Here is a 27,401-nt window from a genome sequence, read left to right on the forward strand (position 1 = left end):
CCCCTTCCCCAGACTCCCAAGAAAGATTGTGAGGAATGCATGCAACTCAAAGCGCTTGTAGTTAAGCAAAATGAGCAAATCAGCGCGCTTCTTGCGCTCATGGAGGCATTAGAAAAATCGAAAAGCAGCGAGGCTGTCACAAAACGCAAAACTGCCAAGAGGGACGCTCAACCGGAGCCCCCGGTAACAGCAATGGAGGCAGAGAAAATTGAATCGAGTCCATCTGAGGAACCGGCGTGGGCCAAGCCCATTGAAGCCCTCACTGAGATGGTCACACAGCTTGCCAGCCAAATCGGCTTGATAACGTCCAAGATGGCCAAGTTCGACGCGCTAGAAGCTAATGTCAACCAGCTCATACTAACCCCTCAAAAAGCTAAAAAGGGAGCCCCGTATGGGAAACCGTGCATGGCGAGTAGTCTCACGACTACCAACCTAAGCCAAGATGGCGGCCAGGCGTAAAAATAGGAAGGAAGATACAACGATCTTAGCCCAATGGAACTGCCGAGGAATTAAGGACAAAATAGGCGAATTACAGCAATACATAGATAATGCGGAACACAAACCGGATATCCCTGCAATTCAAGAAACGAACTCGCGACCAAAACTCGCGGGGTACGTCACGTACACCGATCCCAGTGAGAAAAGCACAGACATCCTAGTCCGAAGCAACATAGCTGCAACGCAGCACATTACCACCCAGAGAGGGTGTGAACACCTTCTCTTGGAAATTCACATCAGAAGCATAGGAAGCAAAGACAACATCTTTATACTCAACGCATACTGTCAGCCCTCCAAGAAGAACCTCGATATAGAGGGCACATTACTCGACAGCAAGAGAGAGGCGGGCAGCCGACCCCTATTGATATTAGGAGATTTCAATGCGCCTCAAACAATATGGGGTTACAAATTTTGCTCCAAGAGAGGCAGGGTGCTGGCGAACCTCGTGGATCAGCACACATTAGCCCTACTCAACGAACCAGACACTCCCTCCCGCATGGGCACAAGTACGACCCGGGACACCACTCCAGACCTTACCCTGCTGAGTGGAACCTTGGACGTGTCATGGCAGAACACAGGCGCGAACCTGGGGTCAGACCACGATATCCTCAATATTACGATCAGGGGGCCCGCGTTCAAGGCCCGAATGGGAACAACAAAGATAACTGACTGGGACAAACTTCGAAAAAGGCAAGCAGCCGATGAAGACGAGGACACGAACAGCACCAAATCGTATGGGGAATGGGCTAAGGAACAACTCGAGCTGGTAGAAAAATACACCCAGAAAATTGCGACCACACTGCAAACACCCTGTGTGGACACTAAGCTCGCCCACCTTTGGGAAGCACGACACAGCCTCACCAGACGCTGGAAGAAACAACGACACAACAAGAAACTTCGCAAACGCATCCATGATCTCAACAAGCAAGCAGCTGAATACGCGTCCAAGCCGTGCAGAGAGAACTGGCTGAGCGTGTGTGATGGACTGCGGGGCACCATTTCTACGAGGAAGACGTGGTGCCTCCTTCGTCACCTGATCGATCCTCTCGGCAGCAAGAGCGCCACTAATGGAAGCCTCACGCGCACCCTCAACAACTATACTGGGGGTGCCGACAAACTCATCAATGACCTGAAGGCCAAGTACCTGAAAACGGAGAAGGGTGATATCGCACCTCCCGACTACGCAGGACCTACCAATGAAGCGTTAGACAAGCCATTCACTTACACCGAGTTGATCTCGGCAATCTCCGAGAGCAACAGGGGCAGCGCGCCGGGACCCGATACCATTACCTACAAGTTACTTAACAACCCCGAGCACAAGGCCCGCAGACAGCTGCTCGAGTACATGAACCGGGTCTGGGAGTGTGGCAATCTTCCACACGAATGGAAAGAAGCAGAAGTCCGCTTCATACCCAAGCCTGGGAAGACACCTCACATCGACAACATGCGACCGATATCCTTCACGTCCTGCGTGGGGAAGGTCATGGAACGTGTGGTACTTAAGAGGTTACAGCGACATCTTGATGCCACCGATCAGATGCCAGAGACAATGTATGGCTTTAGGCAACACCTGGGCACCCAGGATGTTCTCGAACAGCTCAACGAACTGGTAATGAAGCGAGCAACGAAGCAGGCGCCGCGAGCGATACTAGCGCTAGACCTCACAGGTGCCTTTGATAACGTCACACATGAAAGTGTCCTCCGCAACCTGCGCAACACGGGTTGTGGAGTGAAAACTTACAACTACATCCGAGACTTTCTTCGTAACCGAACGGCAAGGATCAGAATTGGAGAGGAGACATCCCAACCGATCTCCCTGGGGGATCCAGGAACGCCGCAAGGTTCGGTCCTTTCCCCCCTCATATTTAACATGCCTCTCCTGCCGTTGCCCAAGCTTCTCGAATCAATAGATCGTCTGGGCCACGCATTATATGCCGACGACATCACCCTCTGGACTGCGAGGGCAGGGTCGGATGGCTGGATGGAAAACACGCTCCAAAAAACGGCTGACACGATCAACAGCTATGTGAAGACATGTGGCCTTTGCTGTTCGCCTCAAAAATCGGAGCTGACCATTGTCAGAAAACGTGCATCAAGGACACAAGCAGAAAACATGGAAATCAATTTGGAAGGGAACCGGATCCTCCCGGTACCTCAACTCAGTATCCTAGGCCTCCTGATCCAGGCAGACGGCAAGGCAACAGCCATGATTAGAAAAATGAAGCTCACGTCAGACCAAATCTTGAACATGATCAGACGAGTGGCCAACAGGCGGAGGGGTCTGAAGGAATCGGACACCTTGCGCCTCGTTGAGGCCTTTGTTATCTCACGAATCGTCTACGCAGCGCCGTACCTGCAGCTCCTCAAGAAGGACGTCTTACAACTTGACGCAATAATCAGGAAAGCCACGAAGCAGGCCCTGGGTATTCCCATAAATTCATCCACGACAAAATTACTTCAAATGGGAGTCCACAACACAATAGCCGAGCTCGTAGAAGCCCACCTATCCAATCAAAGGGTACGCCTTAGCCAGACCAAGGCGGGCAGAAGCGTCCTCCGCAAGCTAGGATGGCAAGAATCGCACTACACCCGCCATGACCAATTACCCGAAAAGTTGAGTGAGAAGTTGGAATGCAAACCACTACCACGCAACATGAACCCCACAAGGCATGCCGGACGACGCGACGCCCGGGCAAGAGTCATCTCCAGGACCCTGGAGGAAGACGACACTGTTTTATATACAGACGCCTCTCTATCGAAACGCTCCACGAGGGCAACAGTCGTGGTCACCGGGCTAGAAAAGCTGGTCACCTGCGGATCACTCTACACTCGGTCTTCGGAGGAAGCAGAAGAAGCAGCGATAGCTCTCGCACTCCTGCAACCAAACGTCACCAAGATCGTCACGGACTCACAAGCTGCATACAGGAACTACAGATCTGGCTGGGTGTCCCTTGTGGCACTAAAAATTCTTGGTAAAGCTACGCCTCCTAAACAAGCAGTCGAATTAGTTTGGGTCCCGGCTCACTCCTCCGTTGAGAGCAATGAATATGCTCATCAACAGGCCCGAGCGCTAAACTCCCGGGCCAGCGAGAAGGAGGCAAGGGGATGGCAACCCATCACAAATTACAGAGATATAGTCAAATATTACAGGGACGGCAGGAAGACATTCCCGCACCCCCACCACTCCTTGACCAGAGCCGAACAAACATTATACAGGCAAATCCAGGCAGGATCCTTTCCCCACCCCTGCCTCCAAAACAAAATATACCCAGAGAGATATAAGAACACATGTCCTCACTGCAATGCACTAGGCACCCGTCGGCACGTCATAGGAGAGTGCAATTTTTCCATAGACCACCCCCCACTTATACCCATAACTAACCCCCCTGCTGTCCCCACCCTTTACGAGCGATGGGAGATCATGCTGTCCAGCTCCGCCCTGGAAGACCAGCTCCGACTGATCCACAGGGGCCAGGCGGCCCTGGAAGCATATGGAGCCCGCGAAGAGGGAGCCACCCCATCAGACGCTTAACGCGTTTTCTTTCATAATGGACCAGTAAAGTTGTTTCTCTCTCTCTCTCTGGATGCAGTTATAAAAGAGTGCCGCCGCCTGGAACTCGCTAAAAGCCGACGTATCGACCAGCAGTTTGGCCGTCTGCCTAACACCCCAGCAACACCTTCCTGTGCCCACGCTCCTCGTCCCAACAACACTAGCGATATTACCAGGATCGTCGGGCGTGAGATCGAGGCCGCATATCCGGCTGCCTTCGACTCCAGCCCCCACAAACGCACCTGCAGTCACGGTTTCCCTGATCCAGGCAGTTGTCCGCGAGGAGTTCGAAAACATGGGTCTTCAAACCATCTGCTCAACCCATCGCCCTGATACCCACCCGGCTTCTTCGATTCCGCCCCGTCCCGCATCTTCTTACCCACCACGTTTCCGCAAACCATCTGAATGGCGCACTGCTGACGACAAGCCCATTTATTTTCACTGCCGTCGAATCGGGCAGATTTCTCGGCACTGCCGCAGTCAATGGAGTTCGCCCACCCGGTCTACTTATACTGCCTACTCTCGCCTCTCAGGTGGACCTTCTCTCCCTATGTCGCACGTTCCGATAATGCCGCCACTGATTCTCCTGCGCCGAGCCATCTCTATTCTCGTTCACCTTCGCCCCAACGACGACAATCTCGCTCTCTCCAGCCCCGTCGCTCCTTTTCGCCGACTCCCTTCGGACGCCATTCCCAACCGGAAAGCTAAACTATGCAGCGCCTCGAGGTGACGCCGCATTGCTCCCTACGCCGCCAAATCCTCTACTGACGTTGCCCACTCATCTGAATCTTCTTGACGTGCAAGTCGACGATATTTCTGTGTGTTCTCTTATAGACAATGGGGCGCATTTGTCTGCAATGAGCGCTGGCCGTCGTAATCGCCTGAAGAAAATAATCACGCCTGCCACGACGCCTTTTGTCCGTGTCGCCGATGGCGGAACAGCCCCCGTAATTGCTATGTGTGCCGCCCGCGTCTTCTTCGCCGATCGCTCCACTATCGTGCTATTCACAGTCATCGCCCACTGTCCCCACGACATCATCCTTGGCTTAGACTTCCTCTCCGCTCTTTCTGCTCTCATCGATTGTTCCGCCAGGACTCTCCGCCTTGACCTGCCTGTCCTGGATCCCGCTGAACCACACCCCAGTCACCTCAGTTCCATCGACTTCGTTCTCTTGCCACCTTCGGCATTGACTTACGTTGACTTAGTGTCACTTAGTACATCACGGCTCCTATGCAAGACGTCCTACTTACACATGGGATCACTGTACCTGATACCGTTTTATCTATTAGGACGAATTGCTTCTGCCTATGCGGGATGTCTCTGGCCCAGCTTTGCTCATTCGAGGATCACTCAGTAGCATCTATTGCTGTAGACGACAATTCAGCCGATCCTCCTCAACCATCGCAGTCGGCAACTTGTACCATCGCCGACTTACAGAAAATGATTGCGCCCGACATGCCATCCGACCACGCTCCTGAGCTCTACCGCGTTCTGTTTTCCTACCACAATAATTTTGACTTTAACAATCGTTCTTTGTCCCAAACTACAGCTGTTAAACTTCGCATCAATACCGGCGATGCCCCTCCTATTCACCGCCGCCCGTATCGAGTGTCACCAGCTGAGCGTCAACTTATTCACGCAGAAGTTCGCAATATGTTTGCCAAGTACATTATTCAACCGTCATGTAGTCAACGGGCTTCACCTGTTGTACTGGTAAAAAGAAGGGTGTCTCATGGCGCTTTTGTGCGGATTATCGGCGCCTTAACAGGGTTACCAAAAAGGACGTGTATCCCCTACCTCGGATTGATGAGGCCCTTGACTGCTTCAGCTGCGCTCGCTAATTCTCCTTTATTGACGTTCGTTCCGAATACTGGCAGATTGCAGCGGACGATCTCGACAGCGAGAAGGCTGCTTTTGTAACACCCGACGGTCCTTATCATTTCAAAGTGATGCTGTTCGATCTATGCAACGTTCCTGCCACTTTTGAAGGCATGATGGACTCCCCTCTTCACGGTTTGAAATGGTCCACGTGCCTGTGCTGCTTGGACGACGCTATAGTATTCTCCCCAACGTTCGCTACGCACCTCGAGCGCCTCTCGGCGATCCTGGACGTTTTTCGTCGAGCCGGTCTACAACTCAACGCATCGAAGTGCGAATGCGAAGTGCGTCCGTTCGCCAATATGTCCTCCAGGGCGGCATTCTGTACCGAAGGAACTTCCTCCCTGACTGATCTGATCTTCTTCTTGTCGTGCCAAAACATCTACGACAGACTGTGCTCTTTGAGATGCATCACGCAGCCACTGCAGGACATCTTGGGGTAACCCGCACATACGACCGCGTCCGCTGCCAGTTCCATTGGCCTGCTCTCGCTCGCTCTGTCCGAGGCTATGTTGCTGCCTGAGATCCCCTGCCAGCGTCGGAAAATACCTCAGGTGCTACCTGCCGGTTATCTGCAGCCGATCACCGTCCCGGTGGAACCGTTTTTTCGTGTTGGATTAGACCTCCTCGGCCCCTTTCCCACGTCATCCTCTGGGAACAAATGGGTAGCCTTCGCAACTGATTTCGCCACCGATACGCTATCATGCGGGCTCTCCCTACCAGTTGCGCCACTGACGTCGCGGACTTTCTCTTGCGCGACATTATCTTACGTCATGGCGCCCCGCGACAGCTGCTTACTGACCGTTGTCGTAACATCCTCTCGAAAGTTATCGCCGACATTGTGCGTTCCGGCTCCACTCAACACAAGTTGACTACCTCATACCATCCTCAAACCATTGGCCTGACAGAGCGGTTAAACCGTACTCTTACCGATATGCTGTCCAAGTACGTTTGCAAGGACCACCACAACTGGGACATTGCCCTTCCTTACGTCACATAAGCGTATAATTCTTTCCTACACGACACCGCCGGATCTTCTTCATTTTATCTACTGTGCGGTCGCGAACCGACCTTGCCCCTTGACATGGCACTTGCTCCTGGTGCGATCTCAACAAGAGAGCAGGCGGGCGACGCCATCGCCCTCGCCGACCATGCACGCCAGTTTACCCGTGTTCGACTGACGGCCTCGCAAACCCCTCAGCAGCGTCAGTACAACACCCGCCACCATGAAGTACAGTTTTCGCCTGGTGCGCTCGTGCTCCTGTGGCCGCCCTCTCGTCCCGTAGGACTTTCAGAGAAGCTCCTTTCGCGATACACAGGGCCCTACCGCCTGCTGCGCCAGGTGACGCCTTTGACGCGCGTGCCTATGCCGACCACAGTTTTCTATTATACCTATTATAACTATTTCTGCCGTTATCGTGTTTTTAGATGTGCTCCTGACACGCACGCGCGTTACAGTGATATATAGACCACGAATTTTAATTCGTAATAATGTTGCAGTCATCCATTGTGTAAATGCGCTCGGGAGAGTTAATTACTCGTGCTAGGTACATCAAAACAGCTGTCATATGAATACCGTCACTTCAAGCTTCCAATTCCGGAGAGTGTCGCTCGTTCGACGACAGAGAACTGCGTGGATGATTTGCTCTCCCAGTGGCCCGCTATTCGCGCATTGTTTGAAATCACGAAAGCGATCAGACAACCTCACGTAGGCGAAACGATTTGTTTGGCTAGTTTATTATTCTTCGATGCTTGGGTTGGCCGCAGTAGCGATGTAAAACATTCCCGCTTCCAAACTGGTTCCCCTTCGTTCTTGTACTCAGTCGCACTTTTCCACGGCGATGTATTCGTTTCAACTCGTATTGCTCTACGCGTGTGACACACCTCTTGAATTATTTTCATTTACGCTGGGCGACGGTGACTCTGTGTACTGTGGGTTCGCTGCAGGTGCAGTCGTGCACGCTTCCAACTGACTGTTATGGCCGGCACTGCTAAATTTGTGCGATCTTCCTGGGTGCCTACTAATGGCTGCGGTGTCGAGAAAACGTCGCTCTCAGCATAAATTTTATTGACGCGCCTGTTTGGCCTACTTATTATGGGTGGCCTACGTTAAGTCGCATCGCCTTTTCGTACAGCAAGTCATGAAGGTAAATTTTGGGGCCTGGCAAAACGAAACTTCAGGCGAGCTCGTAGTGCGGTGGGTTGCAGCTCTGCTGTTATGAGATGCTGCTTTTTTCGACGCCTTGAGCATTGCTCAAGCTGAGCCTGCGCGCTGCCCTAGAAATGCCGGTATGACAGCTCTAATACTTCATAAGTGGGCACGGCGAAGCAGTAGCTATGCCAGCGGTTCTGAATGCTTCCTGCTGCGTTGGGAAGATTATTTTCCTGTTATCAACAAGGCCGCCCGTGTCACTCGATGGATCAATCACTGTCGTAGCGTCATCTTCCTGGATATCAGTGGAGCGTATTCGGAGCGATTTTTCGCCACTGCAGGTAGTCGCGTTTACACGGACAGGTTTCACCGGGACAATGGCACCGGCAACCGCATCAATCACCACCGCAGATACAATGCGTCGCCGGCATCATTTCCGTTTAGTGGGTACTCGTTCTGTCTCCTTTCTGCTTTGTTGTACAGGTCACTATATGACATTCCTTACCTAGTAGAATAGTCAAGTGACGTTTGCCTGCTGCTCTTCCCAAGCCCAATAGTTTTTTTTATCTTACATCTGAATGTGTACATGTTGTCATATTGGTTTTCGCTGGCGACGTTGAAACAAATGCAGCGCCTGCAAATGATAGTCGCCTATACAATAGCGACGTCCTACCTACCATTGCTACATTGCCAGCAAACGTAGGTGTAGGTCATGCCCAGATGATGCGAATCCTAACCGAAGTAAGAAGCAACCACGAGCAACAGGACGTAGCAGTCAGACTTTCAGCACACCGTTTGGGCACGCACGTCTTGGGCAAAACTTGGTTAATAATAGTGATATTTCGTTCCTTAAAACTTAAGGAAAGCATTCTTCTTCAGCATTCTAAATTGCGCTGTACAGGCATCTCTGTAGCCGAGAGATTTTGCCGAGCTAATATATTCTATGTCTATAGGCCAAGGTGGCATGAGGTCACGGATCGAAGAGCGCCGGCGTTGTACAACCTACATTGTTAAAAAAGTTTACAATCTTTTGGTGGTATCGTGCCCGACAACAGTAATTGTGATCTGTCTTGCTCGCGTTTGCTTTCTTTAACGCTGCGAGCTTGTACTTCCAAGTCACGAAAGGCTTGCGCTTTATCAGCGTGACACAGCATTTTCGAAATGACAGTGGTGAGCGCTGAGTTTTCAAGAAAGGAAATGCAAGCAAGACAGATGACTGTTATTGTTGTGGAACAAAGTCAGCCCAAAACGGTGTAAACTTCTTTTTAAGAGTGCAGGAGGCATTGGGGGGGGGGGGGGCAAAGTGTCTCAACGCGCTCGCTGGCCCGCGAGTTCATAGCTCGAAGCACCACTCCGCGGAGTTCTATTGGACGTTAATGCCTTTTGCATTCACAACTCGCAAGAAGTGCTTAGGTATCCTCATATATTTTTAAATGCGGAATTATCTACAATCTCTTTAGTCGACACCGAGAACAGCGCACAGATGGAGGATTGCTTATAGAAGTAGGTAATACCACATATTACAGCGAGATAGCTTTTTCTTCACATTTGGAATTTTTATGTGTTCGAATAAATGTCAATCACAAAGACTTCATCTGAACTCCGTGCTACCGGTAACCTAGTTCAGCTGATGTATCCTGCAGTAAGCTTTCCGACATTTCAAGCGGCTAGACACTACAGGCTTCCTCAAGGTCGTTATTCTTGTGCAATTGTGGGATGGACTCGAAAACTGACCATACAGTTGGAAAGGGTGGCTCTCAGTGACTCTCACGTAACCTGAAACTAAACAGACGCAAACTTCCAATCGTTATGCCACCAATTGAAACGTCATTTTTACGACAGTCCCTCACCTGATTCCCAGCGTTCAACTTTTTCCTTGGCTATTGTGTTCGGCTGCTGAGCACGACGTCGCGGGATCGCATCCCGGCCATGGCGGCCGCATTTCGACGGAGGTGAAATGGGAAAAACACCCGTGTACTTAGATTTAGGTGCACGTTGAAGAACCCCAGGTGGTCAAAATCTCTGGAGTCCTCCACTACGGCGTGCCTCATAATCAGAAAGTGGTTTTGGCGTCTAAAACCCCATAATTAAAGAAAAATTGAAACTTAGACACGAATCGCGAGCGGCTGCTTCACAAAGCGCTCGCAAAAATGGATGTCTTTAATACGGAAACGAGAAAAACGAAGCCATTACCACTCCCCGGAAGTTACATACTATTTAGACTGTAGGGAACCAGCGCCCATGTCGTCTGCTTCCGTTGCTACCTCAGTGTCGCCCCCGAGTGCTCCGTGGTCGCTGCGCATGCATGAGCTGACAGAAGTTGAGACAGCAGAACAAACGAGCACATCAGAATTAGATTTAACCGCTCTTTCTGCCGATGCATGAGGATCATTGGTTGAAAGAGAGGAATGTGGGATTCTTGAGATTTTCCTTTGCCTAGGTACCACGAGGGAGAACATTGTTTGCTCCGTTCGTCCCTAGCCGAGCTCATAACGCAGAAAACCACAGAATGCGTGCCTGGCGTGGCGATGGAGCCATGATCGAAGTGAGTTTGTTGCGCTTCCTTGCGACAGTAGCCTATTAAATTCTGATAGCCGCAGGGGGATAGAATTACAATGCATTAGATCCCAACCAACTCGCCCAGCAACGTGTTCTACTCAGCAGGGGGATACGTTTGGAGGTGAGGTGTGTTCTCGGATGACTTTAATGCCAAAGCATTACATCGTGCCGCTGCATTGTTCGTTAGTGCCGTTGAGCAGAACGGAAACTGTTTACGATCTCAACTGCTTGTATGTGAAAATAGGAAAAATGAACGTTGCTAAGCACTTTAATGGCCGTAGATCGTTGTTGCAGCTGTACAGCAACACTGGCAAAGCATTACGCTGCGCCAATGTTTGCGAAAAAGCTTCGACGAATCGAAGCATATTTGGTCCTGTATGTCAAAGAAAAAACGAACGTCGTCAAGCAATATTTCATATGCGTATATAGACCATTGTGAAAGCTGTACAGCAACACTGATAGACTACTTCGTAGAGATTCGTAGTCAATCCGAAGCGCATGCGGGCTTGTATATTATAATGAAGGAACGGGTACCCAATCGGCCGTCACGATCTTTTATACGGAGCATGCTAGGCGGGCGAGACAAGCGCTCAGATCACCACAGCCACGCCCGAATTATCTCTGATGGCCTTCCCGCACATTTATTAGGCGTCTCTGTGTTTGCATTGTGACAGGAGAAACGGTGGCGAGCACCGCCAGTAACACCCGTCACATTGCTCCCGTTAAATTCTTGGTATGCTTCACCGCAGTACAGTGCGTGTGCTGGACCGCGGAAGACTTGTCTACTGCGGTGAAGCTGACAGTATGGAACCGGCATTACGCAGTTTTCGAGCCTTCTCAGTCACTGCGGATAGAAAACACATACACTTATAAGAGCTTTCTGTCCACCTTTATACCTGTTTATTCAATCAAAAGGATAACGTACGCCTGCGTCCGTGACTGATAATAACTCTACACGCTTACTTGCAATGTGTAAAATACAGAAAACTTTATTTATGCAAGTGTCCCTGCTCCTGTAAGAAACTGCAGTTGAGCGTTGACCCTGTGGAGCTGGATCCGTCCTTATGAAAATACAGCTGGCTCATGACTCACAAAGTAGGAGCTGTGGAGAACAATCTAATGCTGACAATGCACATTACTGTTAGTGTACGAGTGACACTGGTAGTGTCACTGCTAGTGTATGATTTGTGGTTAGCCACTGACAAAACCATCACACTAAACATTGAAACCGTCTTAATATGCAGCCCTTATGTGGCGAATAAGAGGGCAAAAGGTGAGAACGATGTTTTCAAATGAAGCCGGACTACTTTTATCAGCGCAGTAAAATCGTGTTTATTATTTCTGTAACGTCAGTGCACTCACTTTCTAATGTCTAACGTTTACTCCAGCTTACAGTTTCTGTCGTTGCAGTTGCTTCCTTCCTGGAAACAACATTTGATTTCTCAAATAAAGTTGCCATTTTGCAGTTTTACAAGTTTTCTGCTAGTCTTTTAGTCTTCTGAACCCGGAATATCTAGCAGAATGCATGTGCATCACAGTTTGTCTTCGATCAGGTATAATGGTACATTTCACCTCCAGGTAGCCGGTGCACTTTCAGAACTACAGGAAAATACATGTGGTCCAGTGCAGATGAGGACCCCGAATTTGACTATTTTTATGAGACACCTAACTCCTGCTCCTGCTCGCTCTTGCTACTATTGCCCCATGTACTGGCAATTGCCAGAACAATTTATGTGATGCACACAGTTGGCCCAATGGGTTGGTACGTCACAGGCTAGTGTGAGCGAAAGAAGGAAATGATGGCAGACCTTTCCTTTGATGCGATGTTGTACTGTGCCGTTTTGCACATTTTTTGCATTTTGCACAATTTTTGCACATCCTAGAATACTCTTGGACCATTACTTTGACACTGTGGGTCACTGTAAAAATGGAAAGCTCTTGAGCCGAAAAACAAATTTATCGTCTGCGAAGTTAAGGTACTTAGGGTACTCACTACTAAGTTAAGGTACTTAAATGAGCAATACACTGTACTTAATTTTTACAATCGTCAATCCTATTAGTGGTATGTTTGCACTATAACATGCACTAAGTGAAGAGCATACCCAAACATGAAAATGGCTAGGACATCACAGTCATGTCGAGTCTCACGCTATTTGAAAACTTGAGACAGTTTATGTATAGGATGGTTAATCGCATTCCGGCTCATCGTATCATCCTTGGAGTGGGAACAGTGATGGTACGTATGTATACAGGAAGAGCAGTTTTATCGGACTGTGGTGCTCTACATGCATCTATCTTCCAGCACAAAGATATCTTTGCACGTCACCTGTGTCGATATGAAGCCACTGCAGCTGAGCAACGTGCATACATATGGCACTGACTTCGTCTCTTTGGGAAACCATCATAATGCACTATGTAGCAAAGGTGAAGACATTTAAAGCAATGTCTGTATTTGCACTCTTATTTACCTTTCACCTACAGCTGCTGGCAGAAATGGTGTCTTCTGGTAAGCCAGATGCCTGTGAACGTTGCAAAACATTGTCGGGCAACCTTTCATAATCTTCAAGATAAAGCTGCAGCAAGGTGTTTTCTCGTTTGTATACATGAACTCATCAGGAAAGCAAGCTAGACAGTTCTGTGTAGCCTGTAGTGCTAATTGGACATTGTGTTAATGCGTAGGTAAAGAAACAGTTATAATCCTTGAATGGCAATGACTAGCGCATAGGATGATATATGGATGCATGTAAGCTGATAGATGCTTATTTTTGTTTAGTCACCACAACCAGAACACAGTGGAAATATTGGACGCATTAGATTAAAAGAAAGAGGACAAGTACACAAGCAAGCCGCCAGCTGCATTTAGTGGACAATGACTGCCGTTTATGCAACAGCAGACTTTTCTTTAGCTTGGATTCCTCCCGAGATATTTGGCTGTTTAATAGATTCTTTGCTTCAGTTCCACAGCTCTTTGCAGGCACCCTCAACAACAACAACAAAAAAAACAACAACAACAAAAGCATGGGCTAACTTGAGCAGCATGATGGATCCCACAAACACCAAATTGTTAGTGAACGCCACCCTCCAACAAATAAGCAACGAGTTCGAGGAAACGGACGCGCAACTCATAGAATCCTTTAGAAAGACTTTTGACAGAGAACAGACATCCCCTATGGACGGCATGTCGCGGACATACAGGCCCCATAACGTTGTCCGAGGTTTATGCAGCGGCACATTAAAGAACATTACAGGGTCTCTTAAGATCTCTCTTAAGAGGTGAACAGTGAAAGCCTACTCTGCTTCCTCGTATCATTCGCCTCTTTCTCATTGCCTCTTCTCTTTCTTTCTATCATTACTGCTCACTACTAAGCATCTTTAGTCACTTGTAATCAATTGTCGTCACTACAAGCTGTCGCTAGACGTATTGGTCATTTAACAGTCATTAGTAGTCATTTCAGGTCATTTGAATTATTATTAGTCATTACTAAGTATTCTTATTATTTTCTAGTCAATTATAACCGTTACATGTTGTCTTTAGACAGATTGGTCATTTCGTACTCATTAGTAGTCATTAGAAGTCATTTGAGTAATTATTGATCATTACTGCTCACTACAAAGCATCTTTAGTCATTTGTAATCAATTGCGGTCATTACAAGCCGTCGCTAGACATGTTGGTCATATCCTAGTAATGAGTAGTCATTACAAGTCATTTCAGTCATTAGTCATTACAAGTCATTACTACGCATTTTAGTCATTTCTAATCAATTGTAGTCATTACCATTCGTCGTTAGACATATTTGTCGTTTCATGGTCACTAGTAGGCATTACAAGTTATATTAGTCATTAGTCATTACTGGTCATTACTAGGCATCTTTAGTCATTTCTAATCAATTGTAGTCGTTACAAGTTGTCGCTAGACATATTGGTCACTTTATAGTCATTACTAGTTATTACAAGTCATTTAAGTCGTTATTAGTCAGTACTGCTCACTAGTAATAATCTTTAGTCATTTGTAGTCAATTGCGGTCATTACAAGCCGTCCTTAGACATATTTGTCATTTCGTAGTCATTAGTAGTCCTTACAAGTCATTAGTAGTCATTTCAGTCATTACTGCTCATTACTAGACATTTCTAGTCATTTCAAATCAAATGTGGTCCTTACAAGCCATCGTTAGAAATATTGGTCATTTCGGAGACACTAAGAGTCATTACAAGTCATTAGTAGTCGTAATTAGTCACTACTACTCATTATTCACCACTATCAATCTCTATTATAACGTTATCATTGACTAACTGTCACTGTCAATCACTGTTAATTCTTTAATCTGTCTTTGAACTCTCTTCATATGGCGTGATGACGCCTCAGCGGACATTCCGGTGGTCAAGCTGCTGACACAAACTTTACCATGAGCCTAGAAAGGCTTTGCCTTAAAAGAACACCGCCCCAGGTAGTGATCGAATCAGGAACGCTACGATTCGCAATTTAAATCCCCACACATTAGCTCAACTAACGGACTTTTTTAATGACAACGTATGGAACCTTGGTACAGTGCCACTGGGATGGAAGGAAGCTAACATAATTCTCATACCGAAACCCGCAAAATCCAAAAACATCCCAAATCTACGAACTATATCACTCACTTCGTGTATAGGAAAACTTTTGGAGAAAGTAGTCCAAGCGCTCCTTAACAGGCATTTGTTTGGGGAAAAATAAAAATAAATTAGTGATTTCGCATGCCAAAACCACGATTTCATTATGACAGAAGCCGTAGTGGGAGCTTCGGAAATATGGACCACCCGGAGTCCTTTAACGTGCACCGAGAACCATGTAAACGGGTGTTTTTACATGTCGCGCCCGTCAAAATGCGGCCACCGTGGTTGGGACCCGATCCCGCGACCTCGTGCTTAGCAGCAAGGCACCATAGCCATTAAGCGACAAAGGCGGGTAGAGAAGATTGGGTAGTCTTCTCACACTCTATGTCTGGCTTGCGACCACAAATTTCAGCAGGTCTTCCAACTGTTAAAAGAAAAGGCACTAAACCCACCAAACGAAGGCCAGGATAGTATCGTAGCGACCGTCTGTCACCGTGATTTGTCCCCCGCTTCTGTGAAATTCAGTTACCTCGCCTGGCCTCCACGTGAGGGTCACTGCCCCTACTCTTTCTTGGAACCTGAGGTTGGTGCCCTACAGGGGCAACCCCACTGCCACTCGGCAAACATGTTTTACTGTGGAATAAAGCCCGTCTACTCTTCGTTCTCAACTTGTCAAAATGTATATTACTTGCCTCCGCTAAACCATGCTCAGAGCAGTATAATCCTAGCACTACACATCAAAAGAGCTTTCAATATCGCCTTCTATCTCACCATTCTCGATGAACTTGAGAAAACTGGATGTGGAGAATGAACGCACAATTCAAGAAGATATTTCTTATCGAACAGAATGGCAACGATAAATATGCGGTCAACGAGATCCGCATATATCACACTAACCAAGAAACGAACTCCACGAAGCGCCATCCTATCCCCTCTCGTCTTCAATATAGGAATGCAGAAATTGGCACTAGCTCTCGGAGAGGACCAAGACCTGGGGCTCGGCATATACGAATACATCACGCTATGGGCAACCAGATGCTCATACGGGAAACAACCGGACACACTGCTGAAGGCGATTGAGAAAGTGTAACACTTTTCTGAAAAGGCAGGCATGAAATGCGCAGTGAAAGCCAAGTACTCGAGAACTAAGCACCCGGACACAAGCTTAATATTGTATGGAGAGCCAGCTAGAGACTAGACAGCTCTAGCTGGCTCTAGAGACTAGACAGCTAGAGACTAGACATATATATACAAGACAACGGCAGGGTGTCACACACGCTAGAAATATTAAAACAAACTCCAACAAATTTGGCGCGAATGATCCACAAATTGGCAAAACAACGAAGAGGATTAAAAGAAGCGGATACAGTCATACTTGTGCACTCATTCGTTATAAGCAGGGTGATCTATAGCCTCCCCTTTCAAACACTAAATGAGGCCAAAACGACCAAAGTGAAGTCCAACATCAGGGCGGAGTATAAGGCCACCCAAGGGCTTCTAAAGAACAGCGCCGAGAAGCTGGAGGCTTTTGGTATTTACCAATCATGCCGGGAACACTCTACGGCGGTGGTCCTGGCACAGAGAGAACGTCTGAATTCGACAGAACACCGAAGGGCCCTGCTGCAAAAAGTGGAATACTCCCTGAGAGCGCAGTATGGCGGGGAAGAGACAGTTTTGCTACCCGGACAAACAAGCAAGAAAATTCTAGTTTTACCAGTCCCAAAGAATATAAGCCTGGAACACCACCAAAGAAGATAAAAAGTGTGGGCAAAGGCTTTACAAACCAAATACGGAAGAAATTCAGACATATACTATATGGACGCCTGTAGAGTCGCGACAGACAAATTCACAGTAGTGACCATCAATCGGTCTACAACGATAACCGCCTCCATGGACCCCTTCGACCTCAACCGCGGAGGCAACATACATAGCACTTACCGTTCGAGACGGAGAGGCAAAAGAACAATCTGCATCGGTCACGACGGGCTCCCAGACAGCATGCCATTCGTTCATGACGGGTACAATTGCACACAAAATTAACAGAATTCTAGGGACCGCCCAAGAGTTGCAACACGCGATATTGCGGTGCGCAGCGCACTCCGGACTCGAGAGAAACAAGATGGCGGACCTAATGATCGAGGAACAAGTATCCAAGCACAGTGGGTACTTTCTAGATGTCCCCCATCCACCCGCCCATCATCGAAAACGAAAGAAAAGAGAAAAATACAGCTGCCAACACCCCGACCTAACGGGACAACAGAAGAGGGACTGGCGCCGCATACAGACTAAACTTTTCATGCATTACTTTTTTCCTCAGTTTATCAATAGAACGCTTCACCACCTAAAACGCTTCTGGAAATGAATAATCCTGAGTTTGAAAATTATGTATCTTTTTCTTCATGACCACATGATTCAAACTATGATGGCGCTCAAATGAATGTCTGTGATTAGTGCTTTGCTGTGTTGCATGACTTTTACCTACGTATAGCTTAATATGCTCTATTACTGAACAATGCTTTCACCACATAGGTTCTTGTATATTGTTTCAATTTATTTATTAGTTTTCTTTCTATTATGCCCCCCTGCTTAGTCTATGGACTGAAGTCTGTTCTAAATAAATAAATAAACATCCACACTTTTAAATCCTCAGTAAGCTACACCCTATGAAGAAACATTTCCTTGGTGCGGTGAGCGGCCAACTCTTGCCCACGCAACTTGGATATGAAAACTATGGCCTTTCCATTCCAATTGGCCCTTTACGATGCAAGTGCCATGTAACAGGCAGTGGGAGGTTTGGTTTGCTAACGAAGCGGACCTCTGGACTGAGGGACGCACCCACTTCCCAAAACCACCGAGAGAAATCAGTTTATACTACTATTAGCTTTCGACACCATGTGTTGACTTTCTACTTCATAAGTATGAAGGTTTTGTCTCGCTTTGATGTACCTGGAAGTGGCCATCGCGCGAATACGATTTTTATTATCACTAGTTCTGTTTTTCAATTTGTTAAACTTGTATTTATGTTAAACATGTATTTATGATTCAGTTCTTGCATGTATGCCTTAGTTAATTCTTGTATAATTTACTGTCGTTTTGTCTGCAATGAATATTCACTAAATAGCCCTTGTTTACCTGTTGCAGCATTACCTCGTTATGTAAAAAGATGTTCTGCCAGTTTGAGCTAAGCAAATATGACAGCTGAAGTCCAGTTATAGCATGATTCTGCAGACAACGCTTAACAGATATTTCAGCAGGCAGAGCCACTTTGAATAAAACAGAACCAACGAAAGCACGCTTAAAGACAAGCTGAAGCACTGGCTTCAAACTATTTGCTCTTGCCAATTAGTGGACTTATTTCTTGTGCCTACATTGCTTTGTTACATGCCAGGAAAGGGCACGTGCTTTTTCTTTCTCTAGCAGCTAAACCATACTTGCAGCCTCATGTTTTGACAGCAAGGCTGTAAAGGGGGTTTGACCGTGGTGAAAGCCGACAGCATGTGACGGCATGCGCGGTATTGAATGTAAGTAAAAGAACATGCAATGCAGCTTGAATCAGAGTCCCTGAATTTGCTTTTACACGTAATTCGGAGGAGTTATAGAATAAAAGTTACCTTGCATATGCCTGACTTGAACAGACTTATCTGAGCATATATGTTGGCTCATTTCTCACGTCCTATTTGACCAGCTCAAGTTTGGTGGTCACCTAGGAGGGTCCCAAATCGACAAATATATTGCACATATCGCATTTGGACCTTGTGACTAAAATCAATTTCAGTTTTGGCAGCATAATAAATAGCTCATTGTTCCTGTCTGTGCACAACTAACGTCTCGTCAGCGTTGCTTTCAGCGTCCATAGGCCTGCATGGTACCGCACTGCTAATCTAGGGGCTTAAGCCCGTCAGTGCCAGCCCTCCCAAGGGTCCTGCGAGAATGGCACCGAGATCTCTGCTGCTATTGCCCCCTAAAAGGCACCACTTTACAATCAATTTGGCAGAAGGCACAACGTCTAATCGTGAAATCCTAGATAGCATTGAAGAAATTATTGGTAAAGAAAGGGCTCAGGATTTTATGCTTTTCAATGCACAACACAGGTATTTGTACAACGCGACAATATACTGAAGCGTATGAAAAGGATCAAGTATAGTGAAGGAATTGCACTAGATATAGCGAAGCATTTGAAAAGTGTTGCGTGGCTTGGAAACAGTTGCAAGACAAGATCCCTAAGACTACCCAAAGTTTGAAAACACTTTTATAAGCTTCGATGTCCTTGATGTACAAGCTGCTCAGATCGGCATACATCCGAGATTCTTTTTCCGTTTGTGCAAGAGTTCTGAAAGCTTGAAGTATGGAGTTGTTCATTGTGCACCTTCAATTTATTTAGACGAATGTTTATTTAAGCTGCTCAGCGCTCAAGCCTCTCATTGTCCCAAAAGTACGTTCACGCATGCCTTATGTCACGGAATACGCACGCCCTCATAACAGATTTTTGAGTTGTGTGCATTACAGGCGTCACACTGCCTACTCGCCAAAATACCTCCCATTCTCCTTTCACCAGAGAGGGATAGCGGTGTGCTTTCAAGAAGCAGGGTGTCATAGATTCCTGGACATTAGCACCTAATAATTTTATTGGAAGGAGGACACAATGATGAAGCATTATGTCATTGTTTCTTCATTAAGCTCTATGCATCTACACTTGTTTGTATGAGGCAACCCGCAGGGTTAAAGAGACGCCGAAACGATTTTGAAGGTTGCGTACAAATGCATCGAGTTCGTAGGGTAGGTTCGTCTGATTATCAAAAGCCATATTTAAGTGCTCTGCGTAAACTGGATAAATTATTCTTGGGTTCTGAACATATGCATTGTTAGAGATCACAGCATCCCCACTTCCTTTGTTGTCAGCTGTCTTCGCTCATCTTATGTAGAACGGGTGAGTGATGTCACTCAAGTGAGCAATCCGATTGGCTCCCCACACGACGTCATCAGGAAAGTTTTAGACAAGCAGCCCCATTAATGTTATATTTAATAGCATACTTATACATACTAATTTGCTGGCTTGTAAAACTAAACAAAAAATAAACGCAGGAAAAATAAATAAAAATAAATTATTTACATATGTAGATGCTTCTTGAAACCAATGGAACACTTCTGCCTCAGAATGCAAATCATCTCCTAAAGCTGCAGTTGTCTGTAAATGTGCGTTTCCGAATGCATGATCGAAAAGGAGGCGAATAACGAATAATAATAAAATATATTAACTTTAAAAAGGTTGGCTGTCTTATAGAAGTTTGAAACAACAGGTGAGGGCGACAAAGAGTGCGACAAACGTTAGCCACAGTACAGTGGTTATAGCAGCTTATGAGTTGTGGATGGGTTCTCATATGAAAAATAGGCGTAGCAATATCTTTTTTTGGTACCAGAGACACGAATGGTACAAGCACTACACTGTGCTCATCTTCTCGCATTACAGGCGTATGCAGGAGTAAGATGCCGCAACTGTCTGCTGCGGGAGACGTGAGTGCATCAATGAATACTTCTTTAGGCTCCCATCACTACTGTAAAAAGACATGTGCGAGAGAGAAATGCAGGCATAGACGGAAGGTTTTCATTTTTCTGGGCGGCGGCGGCTAGGGATCAACCAGCTTTCCGAGCCCCATCCATGTGGGTGTATATATATATATATATATATATATATATATATATATATATATATATATATATATATATATATATATATATATATATATATCACATTTTCTCCAGAAAGACGTTCCTTATTTCTGGAGAATGCGTGTAAGAGGATTGGCCACGTCGGCAAATTTAGGAATATATTGGCGAACATAGGAGCATAAGCCAAAAAAGCTTCGTAGCTGCTTGACACCGTGAGGTATTTAAATGCCTCGACAGCCGAAGTCTTTTCTGGATCTGGTCGTATGCCGCATTTATCAACCCGACATCCCAGCTCAAGAGCTTGTCATTCACCAAAATGGCACTTTGAATTCAGGACAAAGTCGGCTTTCTCCAAGCAGTTGAGCAGCCACTCCTGGGGCTTGTTAGGCTCACTAAACGTTCGCCCGAAGATCACAACGTCGTCCAGGTAGCAAATGCAAACCTCCCATTTAAAGCCGCACAGTATAGTGTCCATGAACCCTTCGAACGTTGCGGGAGCGTTGCACAGCCCGAAAGGCATGACGTTAAATTCAAATAATCCGTCAGGTGTTATAAATGCTGTTTTATTTCTTATCGTCACTGTGCATTTGAATTTTCAAACTGCAGATCAACAGAAGAGAAGTAAAAGGCCGCCATGAGGCAATCGATCGCGTCGTCAATTCGGGGAAGCGGGTACACGTCTTTTTTAGTAACGGCGTTTAGGCGTCGGTAATCAACGCAGAATCGCCCTGTACCTTCTTTCTTTTTCACAAATATCACTGGTGCTGCCCAAGGGCTAGCTGATTCTTGGATTACTCCTTTGGCTAGCCTTTTTTCAAATTGATCGCTGATTATCTTGCGATAATCTTGCAACACACAATAGGGGTTTTGTCGGATCGGTTGGGTAGACGCTGTGTTGATGCGGTGAAGAGTTCTAGACGCAGGGATCGATGGCGGGCTGTCTTTCTGCGCGAAGTTGAATACTGAGGAGCATTTTGCAAAGTGGGCCACCAACCCCTCACGCTTATGGTCACTGAGTGATTTAGCGACCATGCAAAGGTTCTTTGAGGCCAGAGAGCGCATGTTACCGGCTTCTCCTGTGTCCGCAAGTACTGTAAGCACTGCCATGGGTATCGGCGAGTCTTCTGGAAATGTGGCAAGCTTTAGGCCTTGAGGCTGCACCGTCAGTTCAGTTGAACAATTTATCACTCACAGCCCTGTGCATTCATTCCGCACCGATACCATGTAATTCGGAACCAACACATTTATTTAGCCTGTTCACATGTACAGGATCCATTGCAACATCAAACGGCTTCCAAATTCAATAAACAACCGAAACTCGGATCGCCGATAAAGCGGGTACAACTGTATGCTCAGAAACGCAAAACACACTTTGTTGGCTGGGCGAGTCTTCCAAGATTCCTGATGTAACACTCCAGCCCACACTGATTTCGCCTGTTCGGAAGTCAACATTGGCACCACACAATTGCAAAAAGTCTATTTCTAAAATGACATCGTGAGTGGAACGAGAAAGAACAGTAAACTCAGGGTTAAAAATTCGGCCGCTCAAGGACACATCCACATTGCAAACGCCAACCGCTCACTCCACGAAAACTAGTGCTCTGGTCCCAACAAGACATAACCTTGCGTGCCAGAAGGCTTTTAAACAGCATACTCATAAAAGAAACATTTGCGCCCCTATCGACTAAAACCATAGTGGAGACATCGTCAATAAGCACACGAACCCTATCCTTTAGCATAAAAATAGATGGATGCATATCAGTCGGCAGCAATGGCATTCCGGCGACCTCACCTCCATCGGCCGCGCTGGCTAGTATTCCGGCGGGGGTGACATGAAGCGATACCATGGAGGTGATGACGTAATGCGCCGCCAAGGAGACGGTGATCGGTCCTCTCGGAAAGCTGGTGGTCCTGACAGAGTGCGATCGAAACCAGGCGAACAGTTGCGGCTTCCTCCTTCTCCCAAGTAACTACCTAGGGTGGAATTACGTGGCCTGTCTTCTCGGAAGTGGCCTCCTAGAGTGGGGTTCCCTGGCCGCTGTGTGTCCAAGCTGCGACCACTGTGCCACCTAGACGGCATGGATTGCCCGTAGCACGTTGGTCGGCGTTGCTTACAATACCTGGCTATGTGACCTGGTGTGCGACAGCTATAGTTTACTGGCATAGGGTGAACTTCGGAATGCTGATGACAATGTTCTACCACGGCCGTGCGTGGAGAGTAACGAATATGCTCGCCTTGTAAGTCATGCGCAGGGACTGGTCGTCGAGAAAGAACGTAGCGTGGGCGCTAGTCAAGGCTTTGGTCAAAAGAATCGTTACAAGATGGTGCGCTCTGGTCATAAGAGGGCCATCTATGTAGCTGGGGAAATCCGCAGCGTTTATCGAGTGCTGCCAAGGAATCGAGGGGGTTGCACAAACGGCGTCTCGGAAAGCGCAGGAGCTGTAATGCGGCGCCACACAACGTGCTTGTTCTTCGTGTCAAAGGAGCTCCTCACGAACAATCTGACGAATGGTGGATGATAAGTCTGTTGTAGAACTCGTGTCCACACTGGCCCCAGTCGTCACTTTCGCTAGCCTTCCAAATTTCGGCGTAATTCGACGAGTCTTCAGTGTTTCGAAGGTACGGCAATGCCGTATCACGTCTGATACGGTTTCCAAGTTGTATTTTCCAATGATGAAGATCTATACGTCTTCCGCGATTCCATTTAGAAGGTGTTCCACCTCATCTTCTTCTGGCATTCGAGCTTTTACGGTCTCGCACACTTTCAGAAATTCCTGGATGAATGTGGTGCGTGTCTCTCCGGCGACCTGAGCTCGCTTAGCTAACGTTAATTCCACTTGTTTCTTTTTAGCGAATCGCTAAAACAGTTCTTTATCTTTTCAACGAAACAGGCCCAGGTAGTTAGTGCGTCCGCGTGGTTGTCATACCAAAGCATCGCCGTGTCGGTCAAAAAGAAAGTAGAGTTCCCTAGTTGGGAGGCAACGTTACAATGATTGTACTGCCTTATCCGTTCATAATAGATGAGCCACTTGACATCTTCCCCTGTCTTTGCGGAGAACGCACGTGGTTCTCAGCAGTGATACATCAGGGCTGGTCCTTCCGGAAGTACTGGGAGCATCTTCATCTCGAGGCATGATGGTTGCCGAGGGCAAAAGTCCGGCGAGGCGGCGCCTTCTACGAAGGACTTGTACCGACGGCTCCGTTGTCGGTAGGGGGTATTACCCGGCACAGCTCCTCCAAATGTAACGCGCGAACCGTTTACTTAAAAATGCAAGGCGGATGAAGGGACACGGTTGGCGTTGGTCCTGAAAGCGGTCCAAAGGTAGCCCGCCGAACGTCGTCGTCCTCTTTCTCTACCCTCCGTCTTTTTGCCATTCCCCCACCTTCAGTCCTTTGTTACGAGAGCTCGCGACAAAATTTATGAGCTCTGCTCAAGCCTTTGATAACATTTCCCATGCAGCTATCCTTGACCAGGTCTCCAACCTCCACATGGGAGAGCGAGCCTACAATTACATCCGTGACTTTCTCTCCACTCGCACGGCTACCCTCTCGGCCGGGGATTTACGATCAGACCAGCTTCCCCTTGGCAGCAAAGGCACCCCGCAAGGTTCAGTTATCTCTCCCATGCTCTTTAACTTAGTCATGATTGGCCTTGCCACGCACCTAAAGCAAGTCGACAATATCAAGCATACCATCTACGCCGACGACATCACCATCTGGTCGTGCCGAGGCAGTGATGGTCAAGTGGAATCAGCCCTCCAAACGGCGATTGACACGGTTGAAGCCTATCTCCAAGGGACCGGACTGTGCTGTTCGCCGACTAAATCGGAGCTTCTGTTATACAAGCCCATTCAGCGGGGTCGCCCTCCCAAACACCAATCTGATCACCGACCCTGTGACGCCATCACCCTACGCCTTCAAGATGGCAGTCCTATCCCACACGTCCCTAGTATCCGGGTTCTCGGTCTCACCATCTCTACCAACGGCTCCAACGCCTTGGCTCTCAACAAGATATGTGCCCAATCGCAAAACACCCTACGACTTCTTAAACGTATATCTAACCGACGAGGAGGACTCAAAGAAGAAAGCTTCCTCCGACTCGTCCAATCCTTTGTCATATGCCACATTACGTACGTTGCTGCGTACCTCAACTGGTACCGGGCTGAGCAAAACAAGCTCGACACCCTCATACGAGGGGTCTACAAGCAAGCACTTGGGCTCCCGCATTGCACCAGCACTGAACTCTTCAACCAACTGGCAGTTCACAACAACCTTTCCGAACTCATTGAAGCCCAACAACGCTCTCAGCTTGAACGGCTCACCCTTACTGAAACGGGGCGCTTTATTCTGTCCACGCTTGGCTTCACGTACCATCAGCAACAGGGCCCCAAACAACCGATCCCGACGGACATCCGTAGTTGGATCTACATAGACCCTATCCCTAGAAATGTGCACCCTGAATATAACAGGGCCCGGCGCCAAGCTCGGGCCGGAGCTATCATAAAAGCCCTTGCCCAGGTACCTGGCGTCACATTTGTTGATGCAGCCCAATACTCCCATGGCACACGATTTGTGGCCGTCGCCACACGCGATGGAGCCCTACACCACGCCTGCAGCGTCACTACCCCCACTTCTGAGACGGCTGAAGAAGTGGCCATCGCCCTGGCCACTTTAGATCCCACCTGTCACACCATAGTGTGTGACTCTCGCTCAGCCGTTACTAACTTCAGCAAAGGCCGTATTTCTCCCCAAGCTCTTCGCATCCTCTGCCAGGCACCACACTCTAAAGACAGCATAATCTCCCTAACATGGATCCCGACCCATGCGGGCCCTGTCCACCCACACCTCCCCAATCTCAATGAGGTCACCCACTCCTTTGCGCGAGGTCTAGCCAGCCGCGCCGGAGTCACTGGAGATGAGTTTGACACCAGGGACAGTCTGACAACTTATAACGATCTCGTTAAGGCCTTTCACCTCAGTCGCCGAATCTTCCGCCCACCTCACCCAAAGTTCAGCCGGGCGCAGGCTACCACCCTGCGCCTACTACAAACAAACACGTACCCTTCACCCGCCCGCCTCCACCTTATATTTCCGGACGTCTACACTACCCCCAACTGCCGGTGCTGTGGAATTCACCCGGCTACGCTTCCGCATATGCTATGGGAGTGCCCAGCACAGTACACCCAGACTAACACCACGACTCTCTCGTCGAGGTTGCATGAGGCTCTGCGGAGCTCCGCCCTTTGACGACCAAACCTGGGCGACCCAGCACGCCCGCGAGGCGGCGGCGAGGCAAGCCCTCGACGTCCCTTCGTGGGAGGCTTAGGCCCGGCCATCATAAAGTGCTGGTTCTACAATAAAAGTTTATTCCTCCTCCCCTGCATGCAAGTGGCGATGATTGGATCCCTAATAGATGTACCAAATTATTAGAAGAGGTTTTTTATGAGCCGTTAGCATTGCCTCTTGGTAAAAGGATTAATACAAAGACTCATATAATTCACGTGAATTTTACATGCCGTTGTTGAAAAAATACTTGGCCGATGGTGCTCTTAATGTCTGTGTTTTTCTTTCAGGGTCAAGAAAGCCCGCCTAGCAATTTCAGGTGAGGCGAACATATAGCAGCACATTGATTCTCTAGGTAACATTTCAAATAATTGTTAGCTCGCAAGCTCCTCCTCTTTTAAAATAGAATATACTTTTCCCAGTGTCTATATTTACATATATTCTGTCTGTGCATGGTGTCCACAGTGGAATTTAAAAAATATGTTTTATTGTAAAACTACGAATGGCGTAGCCGCCACTGGTACCTCAATGCGCGCTTGTCCTCCTATTGTCAGGATTTGCAGAAATAAAGCGAAAATATGAATTAAAAGCCGTGCACGCTCTCGCCAATACTGAAGAAGTAAGCTTTTAGCAACAATAGAATTTTTAGTGAAACGGTGGAGGCAACTGAAAACAATCCTCAAATGATGTGGGCATCAGAACACTGGTAATGACACTTTATGGGATTGGGTAGACTTCGGCATCAGAGGGAAGGGGCTCTGCCTACCTGAAAATTCCAGTGGAGGCTCGGGCCCTGGAGCGCCCCCCGCCCCTTAGTCGACGCCTATGGATGTAGGGACACACATCTTAAACCAACCGTATTACATGGGTCTGAGGAGGCAGGACATACCCATGACCTCAAGGTAAAAACTGGTGGGGGAATGCCACAGCTTGAGACAAGGATAGATCTTTTTGCAGCTATTTTATTAAAATAGATTGCCACAAAATGGTTGTGAGAAAACACTCCAAGCGATTTACTCAATATGTATATTGAGAAATGACAAACTTTGTAGCTTTGAATAAGGATATGTAGGGCCTGCGCAGCTTCTACAAGCATGGTCAAATAGAGAGCTATACTTTTAATGCTTGTCTCAAAAAGAAAGTACGGAGTTTTATTGCATGAGAAAATCTACAAAATGCACAGATGTTAAATGGGAGTAAGTCTGATTTTGAATCATCAGG

General features: G+C 47.6%; 1 long non-coding RNA gene across 1 annotated transcript in view; it reads left to right on the forward strand.

The window, feature by feature from the left end:
- LOC142586869 (uncharacterized) overlaps window positions 1–27,401 on the forward strand; it is a 51,927-nt gene that overhangs the window by 271 nt on the left and 24,255 nt on the right. The window contains exons 2-3 of the long non-coding RNA XR_012829269.1: window positions 20,697–20,740; window positions 26,471–26,499. This is a non-coding gene — a long non-coding RNA (uncharacterized LOC142586869). The remainder of the gene's footprint in view (window positions 1–20,696; window positions 20,741–26,470; window positions 26,500–27,401) is intronic.

This window comes from Dermacentor variabilis, chromosome 7 (genome assembly GCF_050947875.1).
Source record: "Dermacentor variabilis isolate Ectoservices chromosome 7, ASM5094787v1, whole genome shotgun sequence".
Classification (NCBI taxonomy): domain Eukaryota; kingdom Metazoa; phylum Arthropoda; class Arachnida; order Ixodida; family Ixodidae; genus Dermacentor; species Dermacentor variabilis.